The 20,213-nt window shown below is 40.6% G+C and overlaps 1 protein-coding gene and 1 non-coding gene across 7 annotated transcripts in view; both read left to right on the top strand.

Moving 5' to 3' along the window:
* The window catches only part of TCF24 (transcription factor 24), a 29,538-nt gene extending 9,605 nt beyond the window's left edge, over positions 1-19,933 (top strand). For 3 of the 6 annotated variants that reach the window (XR_008702172.1, XR_008702174.1, XR_008702175.1), the window contains 4 exons: positions 15,050-15,161; positions 19,148-19,261; positions 19,509-19,577; positions 19,755-19,933. The gene's annotated coding sequence lies outside the window, so the exon portion shown is untranslated. Of the gene's footprint in view, positions 1-15,049; positions 15,162-15,502; positions 16,066-19,147; positions 19,262-19,508; positions 19,578-19,754 lie in introns of those variants that run through there. The other 3 variants (XR_008702173.1, XR_008702171.1, XR_008702170.1) reach the window with 3 other exon arrangements.
* LOC129627493 (small nucleolar RNA SNORD87) lies at positions 19,352-19,438 on the top strand. Its single transcript, XR_008702632.1, has one exon. It is a non-coding gene; the product is annotated as a small nucleolar RNA SNORD87 (small nucleolar RNA).
* Positions 19,934-20,213: the final 280 nt, after the last annotated feature.

Genomic DNA, 20,213 nt, shown 5'->3' with positions numbered 1-20,213 from the left:
TGGGCAGCAGGGTTTGCCACCCTCCCTTCGCCCCAGTCACACCATATCCACCCTACTCTCAGGTCCTGCACTAGGTAAGCAGGTTTAGCTGTAGCCCCTAGAGAGAGTGGCATGTTCAGGCCTGTCGGGGGCCTCCAGTGAACCCCTTGACTTCACAGTCACAACCTTGGCCAGGTTCCTTCTCCCCTTGTCAGCTGCTGTTCATAGTGAACCTACCTGACCCTTATGAAACAGAAGTCCTTTCTGACTTGGGACTTTTGGGGCTGATCTGTACCTTGAAGAGGCTAAGGACACAGAGTGACCATCCTGAGATACAGGATGCTCCAATTTGGACCCACAAGCAGGAAAAGCCCTCTGCTCTGGGTCTCTCCCACTGCCCCGCACACGAAGTACCCAGGGAGTAGCTCTTTTGCCTGACTGAACCAGTGGTTTCAGTTCTGGCAGGAACTTGATGGTCCTAGCTGAGAAGTGGGGATATTTATCAGGGAACACATCAAATCTCAAAACAACAGAGTGTAGTAGAGACACTTGTTAAAAAAAAATTATTAGTCTCTTTTGTCATCTTTGCTGATTTAGATTCCCTTTTATCTCCCTTTCTTATTTTTCTCCTCACTCTTTACTATTTCACTGTCCAGGTGTGTAAAGGTCATTCATTTCTTGATAACCTGCAGTTTTAAAGTTGTGGGTTTGGTCCAACATTATAAAATAGAAATGTGTATGAATGGCCTTGGTTGAACTAATATAGTAGCTGAACCACCATTTCATTTCCTCCTCCATTTAACTCCAGCTTTTGGCAGTGAAATGAAATAAAAGACTATTTGAAGGCAAAGTTGATTTGAGGATGATCATGTCTCAGCTCATGTCTGATAGTTTGTAACTTTTATTTTAATGTGAATGTACTCATTGTAATGTGACCAAAGCATGTCTTTAAAAAGAAAAGGAATATAATAAAAAATGTCTGCATATTAATATGTAGCAAAAATGTTTGTATATTTAAAGATTTGTGAGTATACTTACCCATTCATATGCCATTGAAAGGAATACAAAATAAAATGAGATGGATTCAGCCATTCATTATTATAAATTATTAGAATAAAAAAGTGCTAAAAATAATCTTTAAAGGAATGAAATCAGAACTTCTTTAAAGTTACCTAGAACTGAACTGAAAACACTAAATGTGATAGCAAGAATTTCAGGGGAAAAATGCCGTTTTTAAAGCATTTAGTTGGGGAATAATTACGATTTTTGTTGAATTATCAGACTTTTCTAAATCCTCCTTCTAAATTATTAGTCATTGTCTTAACAGTATTACTTTTTATTTCTTCTTGTCCAGTTACAAATGTTTTAATGCCAAAGAACTATAGTTCTCTCATAAGCTTTATAACATTTTATTAAATTGCTAAATATGGTAACAGCGTTTGGTAGGTTGGAAAACTTGAGGTGAAATTGCATATTTTCACTCAAAGTTTAAAAGAAGCATGCTGTTTAATTAATGGTGCATGGTCAAGATAAAGGATATTATTACTAAAATAAAATAAAGTACCAATTTGAAAACTAGTTTAGTCTGTTATATCTATCTCTGCAGTTATTTAACAAATACCTATGGCAACACTTGAAAATCTTTCTGGAAGATAGACACCTACTTGGTATTAGCTTCTTCACCATGCTATCTTTAGTGGAGTATGTAATATGGAGGGGAAGAGGGTATACTGGATCACCATATTATCCCATAATATGCAAGGGAAATCCTCCTTTAAGTGTCTTCAGTTCACTCACCTCTCTCAGTAATAGTCATATATTTACGATTCCTCTGTAGTGATAATTTGGGTGGATAAGGAAATACCTTTTCAGAAGCATAACCAGTTCTAATAGACCTTTAAAATATTTGTTGCTTCTTTTTCTGATTATAAAAATGCTTACAATGCAGTTTGTGTCAATTATACATCAGAAAAGCTATGTTAAAAACTATATACATACCTGTTCTAAAAAATAATAACGAAAAGGAATGGAGTGGAAAAGTAAAAGTCTCACAGTGGAAATGGTTGTTTAGAATAGAGTGAAGCTGAAAGTATCTGTTTCACACATTATTTGGTGATAGAAAATACTGGTTTTAGGGACTTCCCTGGTAGTCCAGTGTCCAGGACTCCATGCTCCCAAAGCAGAGGACCCGGGTTTGACCCCTGGTTGGGGGAACTAGATCCCACATGCCATAACTAAGATACAATGTAGTCAAGTAAATAAAGAAAAATAAATATTTTTAAAAACTGTTTTTATATTTTGATAAGGCTTTTTTGATCCAACTACTTCAATCTGCAGAGTTATTGATAATCCTAAACAGTAATTTTCTTATCTACTCATGGAGAATTTATTTAAAGTAAGAAAAAGCTATAAGAAAAGTAAATAAATGCTAGTTGTCTTCACTGAAATGCACAGTATTTTAGTTGAAATTGCTTTTTAGGTTAAATTATTCAATAATTTTTCCTTTTTCCAAAGGGTCTCATTTTATATTCATGAAGGCAGCTAGCCAGTTATTATCAAAAAGAAAGCTTTCAAGCTCTAATAAGATCTCTTTTTTTGGTTTAGGTTTTTGTGTTTGTTTGGGGGTAGGGGGGTGGGTTATAGAGGTAATTCTGTATATATTTTCCAGCAGTATTTAATCTTTTTATTTAGTCTTCAGTGTGTCAATAGTGCCATTCTGAGGAAATAATCCAATCCAGACCAAACATCTCCACCATGGCCGACATAATTCTGTTAGAAATCAACACATGAATTGTATTTGGCATCTTTTAAGACACTTTGCATGCTGGCTGTATATAAAACTGTATTCTTAGCTGGCAGGGAGAAGAAATGATAAGTCAAACAGATTGCTTCTGATCCAAATTCATATATTAGATACCTTGAGAGGGCAGTTTAACCTAAATGCTGTTTCCTAGCTCTGTATGCTGCCACTGCTGCTGCTAAGTCTCTTCAGTCATGTCCGACTCTGTGCGACCCCATAGACGGCAGCCCACCAGGCTCCCCCGTCCCTGGGATTCTCCAGGCAAGAACACTGGAGTGGGTTGCCATTTCCTTCTCCAATGCGTGAAAGTGAGAAGTGAAAATGAAATCACTCAGTCGTGTCCGACTCTTGGCGACCCCATGGACTGCGGCCCACCAGGCTCCTCCATCCATGGAATTTTCCAGGCAAAAGTACTGGAGTGGGGTGCCATTGCCTTCTCCAAAGGGAATACTACAAAATTGTATATCTCAAAAAACTACTTTTATTGTGCTGCACACTGGTAGCTGGTGGTCTTATATGTGGTTATTTTATTGAAAAAAATAAATGCCCCTTAAATCCTGTAGATTTGCTTTCTATAAACTTTGAGTGCAGCACAGATGGCACTGCAGCACAGTTGGGAACGAGGGACGTTAAATATTCCTGCCCAACTCCATAAGCCCGGGAAAGGCTTCCCTTCCTATGTTTACACAGGCCTTAGTTTCAACTCATAAGAGGAACCAGTTCAGTGAAATATACCTCAATCAGTCAGACTTTCATTATAAATTATACCACAGCACAGAGCTGTCAGAAGCTTTTAAATTATAAACTGAAGAATAATCTTAACTATTAGGCTTAAAGATTATGTCAATAGTCATTTCCTGTACACATGAATGTTACTGAAGAAACGCATGCATTCCTGCCCTCTCAGGACCAAGAAGTATGTCCATGGGGAGGTCTGGGGATGAACTTAAATCACTTGTCTCTGTTTTTATGGCCATTAAAAACTGGGGGCCTTTTAAAACAATGTGAGGTCTAAATAAGAACTGATTTTAGATGTTCTTATTTTCAAATAAGTTCTGAAGTCACTTAATTTACAACCTTTAAATGTGTGCTATTATAAGGCACCTAAATGCTTTACATACTTATCTATATAAGTATGTCTTGCATGTCAAAATTTTTAAATTAAGTTTATATTTTTCAAAGGCCCATGCAAAACTGTCCTTACTGTGTACCTGTACCTCTTGCTGACAGTAAGCCCCTAGACCAGAGCCCTCCTGAAACTGGGCAATAATAGCAAGTGAAAAAAGTGGGGTTCAACAGCAGAGATGTGCTACAGTCCATGAAGTCACAAAGACTCGGACACAATTTTGCAACTGAATAACAACAGCAATGGCAGAGACAGGAGAGTCAAGAGAGGGGAGAGAGGTGAGAAGCAGGAAGCTATTTCCAGATCCTCCTCTCAGGAGGAGGCCTGGTCCACCCGTGTTCAGTCAGGCTACAGGTGTGGTGTTCTGGGACACACAGGAGAGACTGCCTTGAAATGAACCTGACTTCCAGCTAAGATCAATCCATCACTGCAGTAAGCACCAGGCTTAGTGTTTGCCCTCAACAAACTGCCCCTTGCCTTTTCTCCTCTTCCCCTCAGCTCACAGTCGATGTGAAATAATTCCCTGGTAGCTCAGCTGGTAAAGAATCTGCCTGCAATGCAGGAGAGCCCGGTTCAATTCGTGGGTTGGGAAAATCCCCTGAAGAAGGGATAGGCTACTCACTCCAGTACTCTTGAGCTTCCCTGGTGGCTCAGACAGTAAAGAATCTGCCTGCAATGCGGGAGACCTGGGTTCAATCCCTGGGTTGGGAAGATCCCCTGGAGGAGGGCATGGCAATCCACTCCAGTATTCTTGCCTGGAGAATCCCAAGGACAGAGGTGCCTGGCCAGCTACAGTCCATGGGATCACAAACAGTTGGACATGACTGAGTGACTAATCACAGCACAGCAATAGCTAAGCAAGTACACACAGGCAGCTCAAAGCAAGTCAGGATTGTCGTTTCTGGCTGGTTAGATGTTAGAAAAAGGGTTAAAGATGATAAGGTGAAGCGTGACACAAAAACCCAAGAAGCTGGACTTCCCTAGTGGTCCAGTGGCAAAGAATGCACCTGCCAGTGCAGGAGACGTGGGCTCGATCCCGGATCTGGGAAGATCCTACATCCCGTGGAGCAGCTAAGCCCGCGTGCCACAACTACTGAAGCCCAAGTGCCGTAGAGCCTGTGACCCACAAGAGAAACCACTGCAATGAGAAGCCGGCGAACCACAACTAGAGCGTAACTCCCACTTTCTGCAACTAGAGAAAGCCAAAGTGCAGCAACAAAGATGCAGCACAGCCAAAAATAAATTTTTAAATAAATGAATAAATAAAAACCAAGAAGCCACGAAAGAAAAGCTCGGTAATTTTGACTATGTAAAATTCATAAAACAAAAGAAAAAACATAAGGTAAAGATACTGAAAAAAAAAAAAAACTTGGGAAAAAAGCCACAACACATGATATCCACGCTAGTAATTTCCTTTATATAATGCAGCTCTCAGATTTAAAAAGACCAGCTACTCAGAAAAATGCCGCAAATGATATAAGTACAAACTTCATAAAAAGAAACCAAACACCCAGTATCTTTATGAAAAGACACACAAACTCACCTAAGATAAGAAATGTAAATTTTAAAAAGCAATGAAATAAAATATTTCACCTATCTGAATGCTATAAACTATCCAATTACAAAATAAGTCCTGGGGGATGTAATACACAGTATGGTAAATATAGTAATATCTGTATTGTATATTTGAAAGTTGCTAAGAGAGTAGATCTTAAAAATTCTTAACACAAGAAAAAAAATTATAATTATGTGAGGTGATGTTAACTAAACTTGTGGGAATCATTTTGATATATATCATTATGTAATACCGCTTAAACTTATACAGTGTTATATGTCAATTATATCTCAATAAAACTGGGAGGGAGAATGTGTAAGTGATGATGATTAATTTTACTGGTATACTAGAGTTAACTTGTTTTAACCATAATGCTTGAGTATTTATGTTTTTGATGAAAATTAATCTTTGTCATTTTTATCCTCCTGCCTTTTCTCTCCCAGGTTAAATTAAATGGAGAAATGTGACCAAAAAAGAATGACATAAAGTAGAATACCCATTTTTAGTGAGGGTGGGGAAATGATGATTATAGCCCTGTTGGAGTATCAGTTCAGTTCAGTCGCTCAGTCGAGTCCGACTCTCTGCGACCCCATGAATTGCAGCACCCCAGGCCTCCCTGTCCATCACTCCCGGAGTTCACTCAAATTCACGTCCATCAAGTCAGTGATGCCATCCAGCCATCTCATCCTCTGTCATCCCTTTCTCCTCCTGCCCCCAATCCCTCCCAGCATCAGAGTCTTTTCCAGTGAGTCAACTCTTAACATGAGGTGGCCAAAGTACTGGAGTTTCAGCTTTAGCATCATTCCTTCCAAAGAAATCCCAGGGCTGATCTCCTTCAGAATGGACTGGTTGGATCACCTTGCAGTCCAAGGGACTCTCAAGAGTCTTCTCCAACACCGTTCAAAAGCATCAATTCTTCAGCGCTCAGCCTTCTTCACAGTCCAACTCTCACATCCATACATGACCACAGGAAAAACCATAGCCTTGACTAGACGGACCTTTGTTGGCAAAGTAATGTCTCTGCTTTTCAATATGCTATCTAGGTTGGTCATAACTTTTCTTCCAAGGAGTAAGCGTCTTTTAATTTCATGGCTGCAAGCTTTTTAAACAGTTTCACCATCTCTCTCTCAATATGTTAAGTGTACATATCCTGACTTAGCAATTCTACATTAAAGAATTTGCCTAATGATACACAGTCGTAAAAATATATAACAATTATTATTGTAGGTATTCATCATCTTTAGTCTCATCATCGTATACTTAAAAGTTTCCCCTGTCTTCTGTACTGGCTGCACTCAAGTAACCTACCAAAAGTGCAAACCTGAGGATGTAATGTACTTGATCAAATCCATTCAACGGTTCCTCATTGTGTAAGAGCAGGTCTAACCCCTTAACTTGGGTTATGAAACCTCTGTCTATATCACTGCCTACAGTCCTCTACGACTGCCTATTTTACACTTTGTGTGTGTGTGTGCCTGTGTGCTCAATCATGTCCGACTCTTCGTGACCCCATAGACTGTAGCCTGCCAGGCTCCCCGCTGTCCATGGGATTCTCCAGGCAAGAATATTGGAGTGAGTTGCCATTTCCTACTCCAGGTGATCTTCCCAACTTAAGGATCAATCGTCATCTCTGTGTCTCCTGCATTGGCAGGCGGGTCCTTTACCACCGAGCCACCTGAGAAGCCCACCCATTTTATACTTCAGGTTATGGTAAACACACACACACACACACACACACACACACAGCCGTTTCATGCTTCAGTGCTTTTGTTCATCAATCATCAGTTGGTCCACAAATATTTTCTTAATACTATGGCATGCATTGTTCACTGCTTGTCATATCAGTTAGGAATTGCATTCAGCTGCTAATTAGAAAGTCTGAACCATACTGGCTTCAATAAATTAGGGCTTTATTCTCTCCTGTAAAAGAAATCTACAAGCAGGAGGTCCAGGGCTGGTAAGATGACTTTGTAAATTTATCAAGGGCCAAAGCTTCTACATATTTCTCCTTTGCCAGAAGTGGGTTACAAGGTCGCCCCTAGGTGTAAGGGAGGTGTATCTATCAGTCTGGGTTTGGAATGGTCTGCTCTTGCTCAGTTAAAAACAGTCAGACTTCTTACAAGGAATTAGTGACTTTCATCACTGGGATGAAACCAACTTGAGCTGGATTTCTAGGAACAATTTCCTAAGTCATTCCATGGAACTTGGCTGCCAAAGCAGCTGAACCTTCTGCCACAACCTGGACTCTGCCTGCCCAGCGGAAGCTGACTCCAGAAGCGCACAGACTTTGCTGTGTAAAGGCCAGCACAATGGATGTCTCACAGCTTGCTTTTCTCCTCGTGTAGCTCAATTTAGAATCTGGGTTTTACACAAATGTGTTTCATTGGTAGGATCTAATTCACATCCAGAATCTAAGCTGCTGAAGAGTTTTGGAATGCTATGTAATACTTAGCCTTTCATCCTCTGACATATAGAAACAGATAAAAGGAGGCTGGGAAGCAAGCAAACAGATTGAAACAAGAGGCTTAGCCCTAGAACCAGGCACATAACACAAACAAAATCAGGGTTTCATTATCAGGGAAGAAGGCTGGGGATGGTAACAAAGAACCTGACCCAGTCTTAAGAAATCAAGGAAGCCTTCCTGAGAAGGCAAAGAGGGACAAGAAGAGCATTCTAGTTATAGGAAATACCAAGTGAAAAGAATGTGCTGCTTTGAAAGAAAGTGCCTGGGGAAGAAGGATGGGTATTTCACATATATTATCACATTTATTCCTCACAAAAATCTTAGGAATAAGTTATATTATTCCCAATTTTTAAATGAAGGAAGGCTTTGAAATGTACATTAAAGGATTTGGATTTAAGGGTAGCCATAAATCTTGCATGGAAATGCAGCGGTATTGGGTATCAAGGAGCTATTCATAAGCAGAAAGAAAAGTACAAATTTCCAAACAACATAAAACCCCATAACTACAACTAAAAAATAAAACAGACTGAGAAAAGTTATTGGCAGTGCATGTGACTATTAACTGACAAAAGATTAGTATCCAGAATATAGAAAGAAATCCCATAAATTAAATTTTTTAAATTACAGATACTTCAGTAAAAAAACTGGGCAAAGCTGTGAAGGCTATGATTTACAGAAAAGAAAACCCAAATGATTAAAAATGTGAAAAAAAAGGGAAAAACAAAACATTTATAAAATTATCTTTTCAACCTCATAGCAAGTGCAAATTAAAATAACAGTTAACACCATTTCATATTTATCATATTGACAAAATTGTTTAAATTCTGAAAACAGCAAGTTTTGACAAGGGTATAGAGCAACTATTTGGAAAGCAATTGACTGTTAAGTATGAAGATGAATTTATCCTTTGATCCTTAAACCTGGCAGTTCAGCCTCTAGAGACAATGGTATGTTAGGAAAGCTAGTTGTTAAGTATTCAAGTATTCAGGTATCTTGTGAGCCAGTTGTTAGTAGCTTGAAATCACCATGATATATTAACAGCATTGTTATTTTCGTCATTTAGTTGCTAAGTCGTGTCTGACTCCTTCATGACCCCATGGGCTGTAGCCCGCCACGCTCCTCTGTCCATAGGATTTTTCAGGCAAGAATATTGGAGTGGGTTGCCACTTCTTTCTCCAGGGGATCTTCCCCACCCAGGGATCAAACTCACGTCTTCTGCGTTGCAGGTGGATTCTTTACTGCTGTGGCACCAGGGAGGCCCAGTTAACAGCATGGATATCTGAAAATGCTACAGATAAGGGTTTTGTTTGGGGGGAGTTGGGTTTTACTCTTTTGTTGTTGATTTGAGCTCTTATTTACCAAAACACCAGCAGACATAGAGAAACCCGTGCCTAAGTACAAGGAGACATCATAGGAAAAAACATTCAGAATTTCCACTGTATTTACGTTTAATGGGGTGTTAATTTCAGGACATAATTCATATTAGATCATCACAGAGGTACAATAACATCATACTTTAACCTTAGTTTGAATTTTTCAATTACTTCCACATTCTCTACTCTCTATGTAGTCATTCTCAAATAATTTTTGTTTAAACAGTAAGGAAAGTATATTATTTCACATAAGAAGCTGGAGAGGCTTCCTGGCTGCTTAACTTGCTGACTATTTTTAAGTTGCTTGGTTCCTTCTCTTCCCATTTTGCCATCAACGGAAGCTCCCCTCATTTAACAAGAGCTGCGGCGATGCCAGGAATTCTTTCACCAATGATCGATGGTGATCATATGTAAGGGATAAAAGCTGCTTCTTCCCACATGTGCCTTTTCATCAAAGAACAAAACTTTCCCTGAATTCCCCTAGCAGACTTCCCCTCAGGTCCCATTGGTCAGCTTGAATAATTTAAATTTTAATTCCATTACATTCAAAATTTGTCATAGGATTGAAGTAGTTGTTTGCAAGCCTTACATAAAAGTTAAATTTTTAAACAGAAAAGGAAAACCCTAGAGTCTCACACTGACAATTAAAGCCACTCATTATTTTAGATCCGGGCAAAAATCGTAAGTAATTTAGGTAATTTTCACTGAAATTATCTCAGTAAAGTTCATGTACTTCAAGTGTTTAAGAATCAACTTTCATTCAGATCAGTGCCCTATTTTCTGACAATTTAATGTATTTTTCACAGATTTAGAACTTTAACCTTGACGAGAGGTATAAATGCTATGATTATCTTAATGTCAATATTATGTTTAAAAATAATCTTGCCGGAGGTAAAAGGATCATATATATGAAAGTCATGCAGTTATGACTAGGGTCATTTACATTTCTCTTGCTTAACTCTATTTTGACATGCTTACCATTGAGCCAGGGAAAGCACAAGCATATGGTTATTATAGCCACTTCCTTCCAGTTCCAACCTCATTTTCTGCTGCAAACATCGAGGGGAACCAGGTTCTCCGAGTCATTCACTAATATGAAAAAGGACTGAAGGCCAAATGTATTAATTTACTAATGAGATTTACATGTGGAAGTGCAGACGATAGATTCTGACAGCTTCTAAGGAAATAATACCCTGTATGCCCTGAATCCACATATATGTCTACCAAATGTAAACTTTCTAAGATAATCCAAGTTATACTGTCAAAAAATAGCTATTTTTTAAAAAGTTACATTTGGATAAACCGTTATATTTAGGGCTTCCCAGGTGGCACAGTGGTAAAGAATCCACATGCCAATGCAGGAGACTCAAGAGATGTGGATTCAATTCCTAGATCAGGAAGACCCCTGGAGGAGGAAATGGCAACTCATTCCAGTATTCTTGCCTGGAAAACTCCATGGACAGAGGAGTTTGGCAGGCTACAGTCCATGGGGTTGCAAAGATTCGGACACAACTGAACACACGTGCACACACATATCATATAAACCATGAAACTTTCCCTTTGAAGTGGTTTTAGTTGTATTTGCAACTGGCAGCGTTAACTCACTTCAGCAACCTAGAGACTGGCAACGCCTAAGATGGTGCTCCTTGCTGGAGAATACTGAACACTTGTCATGATGTTAATAAGGGAATGATGGCTGAAGGGGGCAAATCTTCAAACAGAAAGGGGGCAAATCTTCAAATAGAAAGGAGGCAAATAGAAATGGTATATTTTTGCAGTCAGAAGAGAAAATGTACTATTTTAATAATTTTTCAACTTACTTTAATTATAAAATTGCATACACACAGTAAATATCCAAACAGTAGTGAACGGCATACAAAAAAAAAATTAAAATATCACTTTCCCTCCAAAACCAACTAGAGACATACATTGCCAACATTCCTTCTGAGCCTCTCAAAAAATCTATAGTCAAATAAATGCATGTTCTTTTTATTTAGGAAAATAAAATAAATATTTAAAAATAGCTTTTAAATTTTAACATATCTTGAAATAATTTCCAAATCAGCAAATACAGATCCATTTATTTATTCAATCAATAGCTATTTATTAAATGCTGGAGACTATATTAGGTACTAGGAATAAAATGGTCAGCAAAACAGACTAGATGTTTCCTCTCACAGAATGTATATTTCAGTGAGGGCAGCAAAAGTACAGAATTTCTTTTTTTTTTTTTTAATGTAACTACAGATTATGAAGGAAACAAAAAAGGATATGTTTTACAGTGGACCCACTTTAAATAAGTGGCTCAGTCAGTAAAGAATCCACTTGCAGTGAAGGACATCTCTTGCACTGTAGAAGTGAGTGAGTGAAAGCTGCTCAGTTGCTTCTGACTCTTTTCGACCCCATGGACTATATAGCCCATGAAATTCTCCAGGCCAGAATACTGGAGTGGATAGCCATTCCCTTCTCCAGGGCAGGGGATCTTCCCAACCCGGGGATTGAACCCAGGTCTCCCGCATTGCAGGTGGATTCTTTACTAGCCGAGCCACCAGGGAAGCCCAAGAATACTGGAGTGGGTAGTCTATTCCTTCTCCAGTGCATCTTCCCAACCGAGGAATCAAAACGGGGTCTTCTGCATTGCATGTGGATTCTCTACCAGCACTGCAGGAGACCTGGGTTCAATCCCTGGTTTGGGAAGATCCCTGAAGAAGGAAATGGCAACTTACTCCAGTATTCTTGCCTGGGAAATCCCATGGATAGAGCATGGCAGGCTGCAGTCCATGGGGCTGCCAGAGTTAGACACAACTTAGTGACTAAATCACCACCACCACCACCACCACCACACTTTAGATAGGAAGGGCAAGTATGGCCTCACTGAAAAATTGACCTAGAAGCTAAGATGAAAGAAAGTAGTTAGTCACTCAAAAAACTGGGATAAGAGAATTCCAGGCAAGGGCAAACGCCTTGAGATGTGAAAGTTGTTTGCCACGTTCTAAAAACTAAGAGTTGGGCAGGGTGATTTGTGTGCAGCAAGAGAGGGGAAACAAAAGGTGAGGTGAGTCATGTGAAGTGCAGAAATTTTTTCCTCTAAAATATTTTTTAAATTTTAGTTGTATTGTTATAAAATATACATAACATAAACTTACATTTTAACAATTTTTAAATGTATAGTTCAATGAGATTAAGAATATTCACAGGGCTTCCCAAGTGGCACTAAAGAACCTGCCTGCCAATGCTGGAGACTTAAGAGACACAGGTTCGATCCCTGGGTCAGGAAGATCCCCTGGAGGACGGCATGGCAACCCACTCCAATATTCTTGCCTGGAGAATCCCATGAACAGAGGAGTCTGGTGGGCTACTGTCCATAGGGTCACAAAGAGTCAGACATGACTGAAGCAACGTCACACAATCACAATTTGTTTTGCCAGGTTTAGATTCTCACACCATGCTTCTTTGAGGCAAACATATCCTGCCCTGGATTTTGTATCAATTTTTTAGGATTTGTTACCCAAGAATTCCAAGAACAGAGATCTGGCAGCAATAAAGAGGTGTTCATTTTTGGTGTGTTGGGACTGCAGCCTGGGGAGATAGAGCTCCAAGAAGCACCTGAATTATGTTCTGCCACACTGCAAGGTGGGGGAAGCTCATAAAGGCAGAAAACCACATAAATTATAAATTACATAAACCACATAGATTACATAAATTGTCAATAATTAGGACTGGAGTTGGCAAGAAGTAAGGGTGCTTGCCAACATCCAATGGATCATCAAAAAAGCAAGAGAGTTCCAGAAAAACATCTATTTCTGCTTTATTGACTGCCAAAGCCTTTGACTGTGTGGATCACAATAAACTGTGGAAAATTCTGAAAGAGATGGGAATAGCAGACCACCTGACTTGCCTCTTGAGAAACCTGTATGCAGGTCAGGAAGCAACAGTTAGAACTGGACATGGAACAACAGACTGGTTCCAAATAGGAAAAGGAGTGCATCAGGGCTGTATATTGTCACCCTGCTTATTTAACTTCTATGCAGAGTACATCATGAGAAACACTGGGCTGGAGGAAGCACAAACTGGAATCAAGATTCCCGGGAGAAATATCAATAATCTCAGATATGCTGATGACACCACCCTTATAGAAGAAAGTGAAGAGGAACTAAAGAGCCTGTTGATGAAAGTGAAAGAGGAGAGTGAAAAAGTTGGCCTAAAGCTCAACATTCAGAAAACTAAGATCATGGCATGTGGTTCCATCACTTCATGGGAAATAGATGGAGAAACAGTGGAAACAGTGTCAGACTATTTTTTGGGGCTCCAAAATCACTGCAGATGGTGATTGCAGCCATGAAATTAAAAGACGCTTCCTCCTTGGAAGGAAAGTTATGACCAACCTAGTTCAGTACAGTTCAGTTCAGTTCAGTTGCTCAGTCATGTCCGATTCTTTGCGACCCCATGAATTGCAGCACCCCAGGCCTCCCTGTCCATCACCAACTCCCAGAGTTCACTCAAACTCATGTCCAGCAAGTCGGTGATGCCATCCAGCCATCTCATCCTCTGTCATCCCATTCTCCTCCTACCCCCAATCCCTCCCAGCATCAGAGTCTTTTCCAATGAGTCAACTCTTCGCATGAGGTGGCCAAAGTACTGGAGTTTCAGCTTTAGCATCATTCCTTCCAAAGAACACCCAGGACTTATCTCCTTTAGAATGGACTGGTTGGATCTCTTTGCAGTCCAAGGGACTCTCAAGAGTCTTCTCCAACATCACAGTTCAAAAGCATCAATTCTTCAGCGCTCAGCTTTCTTCACAGTCCAACTCTCACATCCATACATGACTACAGGAAAAACCATAGCCTTGACTAGACAGACCTTTGTTGGCAACCTAGATAGCGTATTACTAGAGATATTACTTTGCCAACAAAGGTCCGTCTAGTCAAGACGATGGTATTTCCAGTGGTCATGTACGGCTGTGAGAGTTGGACTGTGAAGAAAGCTGAGTGCTGAAGAATTGATGCTTTTGAACTGTGATGTTGGAGAAGACTCTTGAGAGTCCCTTGGACTGCAAGGAGATCCAACCAGTCCATTCTAAAGATCAGCCCTGGGATTTCTTTGGAAGGAATGATGCTAAAGCTGAAACTCCAGTACTTTGGCCACCTCATGCGAAGAGTTGACTTATTGGAAAAGACTCTGATGCTGGGAGGGATTGGGGGCAGGAGGAGAATGGGACGACAGAGGATGAGATGGCTGGATGGCATCACCAACTCCATGGACGTGAGTTTGAGTGAACTCCAGGAGTTGGTGACGGACAGGGAGGCCTGGCATGCTGCAATTCAAGGGGTTGCAAAGAGTTGGACACAACTGAGCGACTGAACTGAACTGAACTGAAGGGTGCTTGATAAACAAAGATTGCTTTGGGACAGAAATGATACATAGCTGAGAAAGATAGGGGGTAACCTTTGAAACTATAAAGTTGTAGCTAGCAGCTGCTAATACATTATTATTTTGAAACCGGCTGGTGGTGTCCTGAGTTTGACACAGTTCAGAAAATTCAATTTCTCTCTGATGCAGAAATATGTCTGAAACCACACCCAACTATGTCTACCAGGCTCAATTCTGAATGCCTGACACCATAGTTACTCCATCTTGATATCTTAAACGATGTAAAATATGTTATCAACTTCCAGTTTTCAAAGGAGAGATGATATGTCTTTTACTGATTATTGTTTAATTATATGTTTTCATGTGCATTCTTTCTGACAAGATCATCAGCCTGTCTCTACCAAAGCCTAGAGCTATACAGTCAAGATTCAAGATATAACAGACTTGAGAAAAACAAGCCTTAACAAAACGCAAACCACGAAAACTAACGAATGGTAAGTTTATAAACAAGGCAAGTGTTTTATAAATGCTTTTTCTTCACCCTCTACTATTATTATCAATAAAATTAGCAACAATAACTATTGTCATAATATAAAGGACTATACAGCTTCTTTTTTTCCGGTAACAAGTTCTTCTGTGAGTGTTAACGGGTCGATTCTGGGTACTCTTACTCTATATAGGGGTTTCCAATACCACTTTTCTAAGTACTGAACTACCTGAGGAAGTAAAAGACCAAGCAAATGAAAACCAGGAATGGGAGGAACTTTCTTTTCTTTAGCATTTTCTGGTTGCTTGGATCCATTACAAACTGGTAGACTAATCACTTACATAGTCTACAGACCAGCTCACAATGAGGTCCTCAGCAGCCCTAAAGGCCAATGCGGAAATCCCAAAAGTCCCCTCAGCTCTCGGTGTAAACTGCCGCACCGCATACACGCGCCGGCTGAGGGGCGGGGCCCAGGCCCGGAAGGGGCGGGGCCAGGCCTGGAGCGTCCGAGCGCCAATCCGGGCCGCGGCGCTTTCTTTTCCGCTTGGCCGCGGGAGAAGGACGGGTTTTGAGGCTCCGTCTGCCTTACGGGCGTGGCGGCAACGCCCGCGGACACGTCTCCCGGCTCTTCGAGGGGGGGCGGGGGAAGTCCCCGCGGAGTTAGATCATTTTCTATTTCTCCCGGGAACCCGACTCTGTGCCAGAGTCTATAAGTCCGCCTCGGGCCACTCCGCCTTGTGCGTCCCGCCCCGGGGCCCCCCCATCCCGGTGGCCTCCGTTCATTGCCGGGCACAGCCCAGCGGTCGGCGCGGCCTAGGCCTCCAAGTCATCCCAGAAGGCCACCTTCCCCTCCCCCACCCGGTTGACGCCGCCTCGAGCTCTCCTCCGTGCCTTCTGCTCAATCGCATTTTGTGAGTAACCGTTACCTGTGAGTTTTAGCCGACCCTTGTTACTAAAAGCCGGTTTCGACTGTTCTCAGCTCATACTAACGAAGGGCCTTTTGCCATTCTGTGGGTTCCGAGGCGGGTGGCCTCGCGCCCAGCCCAGGCCTCGACCGGAGCCCTTTTGTATCCCAAGTAAACCTTTGTGTGCAGCCTTTCGGCTTCGGGGCCCCTTAATTGTGCGCTCGTTTACCTTTTCTAAGGAAACGTTCTGTAAAGGGGGAAGGGATTACCTCTTAAATCTTAAGGCAGTCTTGACTTGGCTGGATTTTTTGGTTGTTTTTAAAACTTTTTAACGCGCACGGTTAACCTGCTAACAGTGAGTTCTGGGCACTGCGCAGTGGCGCGCTGTAGGCATTTGTTCCTGGATCCTCCTTTGTAAATAGGCTCTAGAGACGTGGCACTGAAGTTGCAGAACAATCCCTAGGGATTAGAAGACCCTTAGGCTATAAATGCCGGCTGTAGCCTTAGATGATTGGATTTACGTAGAGATGTGTATTCTGAACTTGATACAGAAGAAACTGGTCAAGAGCTGGAAGACCTTTTGTCTGTTTAAAAGCACAGTTATAAGTACTCGTCGATGAGACTTACTATAGTCAGGTGTTTTGGTTTTTTCTCTCCCCCCGATTTGAAATGCACGTTTTTTCATCTCAAATAATCCCAACAGTTAGTTAACTTTCACCAGGGCAAATGTGATGGCTTGAAGTAACTTATATTTGGCATTTCAGTCATTCTTTTTAAGGCATGGTGACTGGAACCCTATTTTCACTGCTAAGTGTTGGAATTTTTTAAAACTTTACAAAATAACCGTTTGATTAAAATTTTGATAATTTATATAAGTCCTTAAGAATAATTAAGGCTTCCCAGGTGGCGCAGTGGTAAAGAATCCCTTGGTCGGGAAGATCCCATGGAGTAAAATATGGCAACCCACTCCAGTATTCTTCTCTGGAAAATTCTATGGACAGAGGAGCCAGGCGGCTTACAGTACATGGGGTCGTGAACAGTTGAACACGACCAAGCAACTAACACACACAAGCATAATAAACACACAAGAGTCCAGTGATCCATTTAAGAACTGGAATATTATTGATACCATAACATCCATTTGCTTCCCTCTCCTATTCCTTCTCTCCTGAGGTGCCCATCATCTGGGATTTTGTGTCTAAACTTGGGTTTCTTTGAGGGGAGTAGAGTGGATAGCAGTTTTATACATACATATCCCTAAGTGTTGGTTGGTTCAGGCCTTAAATAGAACTTGTATGTAGTTGTCAGAAATGTTATGAATCATATATTAAACTGAAGTTTTCCAAGTTGAAAATATTCATAACCAGTAGTTTGTGTTCTTAATATTATGTGAAATATCTCAGCATTTCAAGACTTGAAAGTGATAAATTGTTTTGCAAGGCCCAGCATTTGTTATGTCCTCATAAATCATTTCCAGTAGCTGTCTGGTTCAATGATTTATCCTCTTGGGGTTCTAGGGGATATGATCTGTGGCCCTGACCGTGCCCTTTGCAGTACATAAATATGCTTTCAGGCAACTTGGGACTTAATTCTACAGGACTGTGTCCAGTAATGATGTCAACATCATGTATCTCTGCTCTGAAATTATATTAGAGCTGCCATAATAATGTTTTTAGTTAGACGTCTGCACACGTGTTTTTATATATCTAACCTTTAACCTGGCTCACCTCATCCATGTCAAGCTCTGAGACAGAAAAGCAATGGTTAGGTACTCATTAGGACCATCATGTCTTAAAATCTGTGCTGCCACAGTAAAAGAACATCATAAATACATCCATCATTTTTACCTATGCTAATAAATCCATTTCCAGCTTGGAAAAATCATTTATGGAATTATTAGGGCCTAACCAATCAAAGGGATCAAGACATGCCCAAGTCATTATAGGTATTAAACTGGGAGCCTTACTGGGAGCCTTATTAGTTTTGATTACCAAAAAAAGTATAATTAAGCAGCAAGCACATTCTTTTGTTCCTTTCAGTTCAGTTCAGTCGCTCAGTCGTGTCCGACTCTTTGCGACCCCATGAATTGCAGCACGCCAGGCCTCCCTGTCCATCACCAACTCCCGGAGTTCACCCAAACCCACGTCCATCAAGTCGGTGATGACATCCAGCCATCTCATCCTCTGTCGTCCCATTCTCCTCCTACCCCCAATCCCTCCCAGCATCAGAGTCTTTTCCAATGAGTCAACTCTTCGCATGAGGTGGCCAAAGTACTGGAGTTTCAGCTTTAGCATCATTCCTTCCAAAGAAATCCCAGGGCTGATCTTTAGAATGGACTGGTTGGATCTCTTTGCAGTCCAAGGGACTCTCAAGAGTCTTCTCCAACACCACAGCTCAAAAGCATCAATTCTTTGGCGCTCAGCTTTCTTCACAGTCCAACTGTCACATGCATCAAGACTACTGGAGAAATCATAGCCTTGACTAGACAGACTTTTGTTGACAACGAATGTCTGCTTTTTAATATGCTATCTAGGTTGGTCATAACTTTCCTTCCAAGGAATAAGCATCTTTTAATTTCATGGCTGCAATCACCATCTTCGGTGATTCTGGAGCCCCCAAAAATAAAGTCTGACACTGTTTCCACTGTTGCCCCATCTGTTTGCCATGAAGTGATGGGACCAGATGCCATGATCTTAGTTTTCTGAATGTTGAGCTTTAGGCCAACTTTTTCACTCTCCTCTTTCACTTTCATTAAGAGGCTTTTTAGTTCCTCTTCACTTTCTGCCTTAAGGGTGGTGTCATCTGCATATCTGAGGTTATTGATATTTCTCCTGGCAATCTTGATGCTTCTTCCAGCTTGTGCTTCTTCCAGCCCTTCAGAGATGTGTTAAACAGCAGAAAATTACTCCACTTGTTAGTGGTTTTTATTAAAAGTTGATTGGGAGTCAGAAAGATTGTAAGTTTTTCTTTTTTTTCTTAAATGGTTCTTGATGAGTATGGGGAAAAGAGCCTGCTTGTCCATACTAGATATAAGATGCCAGATACAAGTGCAAATGACAATTCACGATGAAATATATTTAATTTTTAGGTGCAGCAGTGCCTATGAGTTGAAGATGAAGATCATTGTGATAAATGTTTTCCAAAAACCTGTCACAGAAGATGGCTGTGAAAACACAAGGAGGACCGCTGCACATGTAACAAGGTACCAAAAGTTATAATGTTAAGTTGTGTGCTTTTTTTTTTTATGTGTTTGTGGTATTGTTCCTGAGGCACAATACCAAAATGTTTAATACCTGGCACAGTGATGACAAATTACTTTTTGCCGTTTACCCAGCTGAGGGTATCTTTGAAGAAATAACTTTAAGACTGAGATGCCAGCAATATATATTATGTGAATTACTCAAATCTAATGCAGTTTTTTATTAAAATGGGTGAACTGTTCTTTTCAGCAGATAAGTACCTGCAAATGAATGTTCAAGTGCTTAGCAGTGGTGCTTAAAAACTCTTCATTACCTCAAGTAAGTGATTACGATTTGTCCTGCAGCCACATGTTGACAGTTTGAAAGTATCTGATAAACTCCAAAAAGCTGAGGCCATTTCCTTTCCTGTTGAAGGTGCCTTTGTGTGTCAGGTGTATGACTTTCAAGTTTTGAGTATGGAATGATTTTCACTGTTGGTTTCTGATTTTTCCCCAGGGGTGTGGCACATGACGTTTTCGAAGGAAAAATGAAGAGTTGTTCAAGAAGACATGCATTAAAGCAAGTGACAAAAATTAAAATTTTATTTAACGTTCATCTCACAATAAATTATGGAGAAAAGTACATCTTCGAATAATTTTAATTGCTGGGCAATAAAGTCTGTTCTCTTAAAAATATATCAGGTCTTTAAATAGCTTCATTTTCATAGTTACTGGTCAGACTTGTTTTTAAAGTACTTTAGGGATAGTATATTCTTGTCAGTAACCAGCTCCTCTGGATAGTGATTCTTTTTGAAGTGGCAGGTGGCTGGCAGCTGGGGAGACATTTTTAGTACATCCAGTTCTCACTCACCCTTTTTGCCTTAGGGGGTTTCTGCAGAGGTTAATCACTATGTACTAGATAACTATGAGGGCCTCCACATTCAGAATCTCTGTGTATCTGAAAAACAAGCACAGC

The sequence above is a fragment of the Bubalus kerabau genome, chromosome 14 (assembly GCF_029407905.1).
Source record: "Bubalus kerabau isolate K-KA32 ecotype Philippines breed swamp buffalo chromosome 14, PCC_UOA_SB_1v2, whole genome shotgun sequence".
Classification (NCBI taxonomy): Eukaryota; Metazoa; Chordata; class Mammalia; order Artiodactyla; family Bovidae; genus Bubalus; species Bubalus kerabau.
This window is presented reverse-complemented; position numbering and strand designations above follow the sequence as displayed.